This window comes from Octopus bimaculoides, chromosome 9 (assembly GCF_001194135.2).
Source record: "Octopus bimaculoides isolate UCB-OBI-ISO-001 chromosome 9, ASM119413v2, whole genome shotgun sequence".
In the NCBI taxonomy this organism is placed as follows: domain Eukaryota; kingdom Metazoa; phylum Mollusca; class Cephalopoda; order Octopoda; family Octopodidae; genus Octopus; species Octopus bimaculoides.
In genome coordinates this window covers 51,620,414-51,625,300 of record NC_068989.1, presented here as the reverse complement: position 1 = coordinate 51,625,300, position 4,887 = coordinate 51,620,414, and positions in this window count along the sequence as shown.

Below are 4,887 nucleotides of genomic sequence, written 5' to 3'. Positions count from 1 at the left end.
CTTTAAGGATGTCATGTAACCGCTCTCCCAGTTTACTAGCAATTCCAAGGTCTAGTAGCTTACGACATATCATGTGGTGATCTATTTTATCAAATGCCTTTGCAAAATCAGGGTATATGATCCTGACACGCTGTATATGTTTATATATATATATATATGTATATATATATATATATATATATATATATTTACACACACACACACCACATCATATCATTCATAGTCTACTCCCTGTGATGCCGAAACCTATTCAATAGTGACCCTTAGCCCCATTTGATCTATACGCTTTTAATAATTACAATGTGTATTTAGCCCTTCCCAGTGGTGAATCTCGTCTGTCATGGTTGATATAACATATATTTATTCTTTTAATGGATTGTTGAAATTCGCACCTCCCCTAAAAACAAATATATCCCCCAAGATCTGTTACTATTCTACCTCGATCATTTTCTTTGTCATAATTTATATATATCTTATAAAACCGTTCTAAAGGTAATATCTATCAGAACCTGGTGATTTTGTATTATATTTTATCTTGTATCAATAATAATATTCTGGCTATACTTTTTTCTATATGCCAATACCGTTATAAAAAAATCATTTTATTTTATTTCATCTTATATCTTTCTTTATATCTTTTGTATACCATTTTATATAATTTTTTTATACCTTTGATAGAAATAAAAAATAAAAATTTGTCTTGTATTTGATAATTTTTTTATAATTTATATTTTTATATCTTTTGACTTTATGTATCCTTTTATGTATTTTCATGGTTTTTATAGTTTATATTATTATATATTTTTAATTACACATTACATCTTATAAATTCTTATATTATATATTTTTATAATCTTAAGCCTTTATATATCATTTTTTTAAATTTTTGTATAGTTTTTATAGCTTATAAATATGTAACAATTTACACCTTTTCATAAAATTCACTCTATACTCTAATCTTATATTATTACAATTTTTAATTATACATGATATTCATTATGATTATATGACTAAATTTGTTTAAATCTTTATCTGAATGCACTCCTTTATATATTTAATATCTCTAATTTATTTATCCTATGCATCAGATCTCATATCTTACTATATCCCATCTTTACCCAGCCGTATTTGATGAGAATGGCTTTATCATCAGTTTAATTTATACTATAAGTATCTATATATATATAGATGTTTCCGTGATACATTCGTCATGTTTCCGTGATACATTCGTCATATAATATTTTACCACGATATTCTATACACTATATTTGTGAAAAGTCTTAGTATTTCTCTTATATTTTAAAATATCCCCTTATTTAAATTTAAGTCTAAGTTCTAGCCTTCATCTATATATTTAATTATGTTTTAATTTAACTTTATAAATGTGCTAAGTTACAATGTGCTTCTATCCTTTATCACCCCTTCCACATCAGGTATTCCCTCCTTTTTACCACCCCAAGCCTTGCCCTTTGGAGTAGACAAAGGCCGGTATAAATTCCAGTACTTAGTCTAGTATGTTGTCATGATATGAATTAATTTATCACCTTTGTCTAGAATACAGCTACAAGTCCCAAAAGATTTAATTTTAGATGATTGGAAACTACACTCCCCCTACAGTTTTCGAAGGTTAGGTAGCTAGATCACTACTCTGAATTATCCTCCCAAACACACTATAACCTCTAATAACCTCTAAATTCTAAAAGGTTCCACACTACATAGGCTATTTTCTGAACTTATTCTGCCGACGATATAACAGCAGAATGAATGTAAATATTTGAGCTCCGTTGGTGACACAAATATGTTAAAGCAGTTGGTTTGTCCTTTGTGTTTGAAGTTTATGCAATGATCTGCCAAAAACGGATTCTTCGCAATGATGTAATATTTTCATAAATCAATTCAAGGAGTCGCTTGAAACGGCCGTAATGAATTGACACCTGTACATATTTGTTACTCGTTTATATTTTATTCACCTACCCTGGAATCTGCACTTCAGAAGTATTATAGAAAGTAGTTTTGTATTTTTATATAACGTACATGCCCGAACAACCAAGAGCGGATCCTTTCACTAAGTTGGGTCGTGTTATCTGCATACACTGCAAGAATATCAAATGCAAACACTTCTGCACAGAGTTTGATATTTACCAGACATTGTTTGGGTTTGCAAATTAGACCGACCTAACAAGGTGTCGCAATTTAAGTACCAAATTCAACTGAATCTTAATTATCTATTATATGAATATACTGTGCTGTTCCTAGACGCTAAGAGCAACAAAAAGATACTCCATCTGGTGAGAGATAGAGATATATATTATTTATTGAACACAATATATATATTTTATGAGCTACTATTAGTTTCATGCGATAAAGCTACGGGTATATAACTACTAGTGTAATATTTTACACATTAAATGCTTAGATGTTAAATATATCTACATGACTGTAGGGTAAGATGCAGAAAACATTCACAATGAAATCACAGAATAAAACAAAAACAAATCATTTAAATTATTTTTGAATTCATTCTTATGTCAATGGTTGGGGCGTTATTTACGAATATAAAAGGTTTATAGAGTTTACAGCTCAATACTTATGAAGATATCGGTATACTAAATACAACATACAACATATTTTCATGGGAATCTTGATTTTATAGTCCATGCTTCAGAAACATGCAGCAGTATGTCGATGGAGCGATCACTAAAACATTGATATTGATCATTCTATGGAGTATTTTTCTTCTACCATGATTTTTTGAAGGTATTCTAAATTTTATGCTTACCTTACCTATCCAAATACTAAATTCTCGTTTTAAGGTATCGCTAATGTTACATTGGATTTCAGATGGTGAAAGAAATCAACTGCGCTAGACACCAGCCTAAGTGAAAGTAATGAACAGTTATTTATTAAATGTTTTAGTGTTGTTATTCTGTTGAGCGGACGAGACTGATAAGGAAGAAATTATGAGCTACTCCGTTCACGTTTGATTTCCAGAGAGTAAATAGTCATGCAAAGTTAAATAGAGACGGATCCCTCGTATCGAGCTTTATAATGTTAAACTCTATGCTTAATTGTGCTAATCTCAACTCATCTGATCTCGAATGTAGGTGGTTACCAGTGAGTGATCACTGAGTGTGCACCGTCATACAACTGCAATTATTTTCCCACACAAATGTCAAACAAAGTCGTGAAAATTAATTCCATGAATCATAAGGAAGAAATTATGAGCTACTCCGTTCACGTTTGATTTCCAGAGAGTAAATAGTCATGCAAAGTTAAATAGAGACGGATCCCTCTCAGACGGAAACATAATTTTTCCATGGTTCCACAACCTTATTGCTTAACGCAAGGAGCTTTAGTAATTTTGGAAGATATATTGCTTTAATCAACTTTTATAAAACATCAGAACTACTCACTCTATCAAGTGCATGATTAGGATCTACGAAGTGAGTAAGGATCCCCTTCCCCGGCAATCTTCCCGAAGCTCACGCTATAAGAATAGCATGCCAGTGATGGATTGGACAGACAAGAAATACACACCGGTTTCCTGAGGCATATTTCTTGCCAAATTTTCACAGCACTTGAAGAAAATTTTCAATATATTCTTTTCTCCAAATTTTGAGTAAAATAAAAAAACGTTTACAAGCATTACAGTAATTAATTGTTACCGGTGAGATGTTCTAAAATGGCTATAAAGAACTTCACGAAGAAAGTTTTCTCTCTCAATGAAAGAATCAAAGGATCATAAAGATGGAACATAACGGTATCCGTGGAGATTTTGAGTTCCTACACCGTTATTACTGGATGCTCGTTAATTTGACGTTCGATATTTTAAGAAGTGAAGATTTTTACAGAGTGTGTTCAACATATAATCCTAATTTAGAGAGTGATGCATTCATATCATCAACATTTTTTTTTTACATTAAATGACATTGCAAGAAAAACAATATGTGCACTGCACCATCCGTCTCTTCAAGTGTTTTGTTTTATGTCTAGTATGCAACCAATATTTGAACAATTTAAGGTGTTAACTTTTATATTATTGTAGAAGTCTTGGTTGTATACTTTACCCATATATCATACATCAGAGGACTGGTAAGCACTGGAAAGTGTTTATTATAATTAGTATTTAGAACATTTACAAGCCGTTCTTTGTGCCTTTGTCTTCACTGTTTATGTCCGTTTGCTGTGGAGCCTGCTTGTTACTACTCCCTTTTAAAAGAAGAATTCAGTTGCAGTTTTCCTTCGATAAACGTACGAGAATAAATGCATTTTGTTCTTGTTTGGAATGCAATCCATATAGCTACATTGGATCCACATATTTTCATAAAGCCATATTTTACCCAAATATTTTTATGACAATGTCAAACTTCGCATGACTTAAACTATTTCCGTTTCAGACAATCGACGAGACATATAAGCTGCGTAGCATGTTATGTTTTAATTATTATTAATTTTTCTTTTACAATCTACGATGCGATCATTTCTGTCTATGCCACATATCTTGATTCAAACACATCGTCCGTGATTTTCGATGTTTCTGAAATAATGTTGTGCATATTTTTGTCATAACAAGAATGCAGTCGATTATATTGACAGATTTGTTATACGATATTGAAGATTTTATAGAATCGTTATGTAACCTGAGAATTATTAAAAGAAAAACTAAAGTCAATAGCAATATACGCATTTGTTTGCTCTTATGCTTTACTAGTTCGGGAATATGCTCCTTAAATTATGTCAATTCAAAGTGCACAGATCTCTTGAGGGGACAGTCTGTTTTCGATGAATGTACACAATTTCTGTTAACAGAGCACACCTCATATATATATATATGTATATATATATATGTGTGTGTGTGTGTGTGTGTGTGTGTGTGTGTGTGTGTGT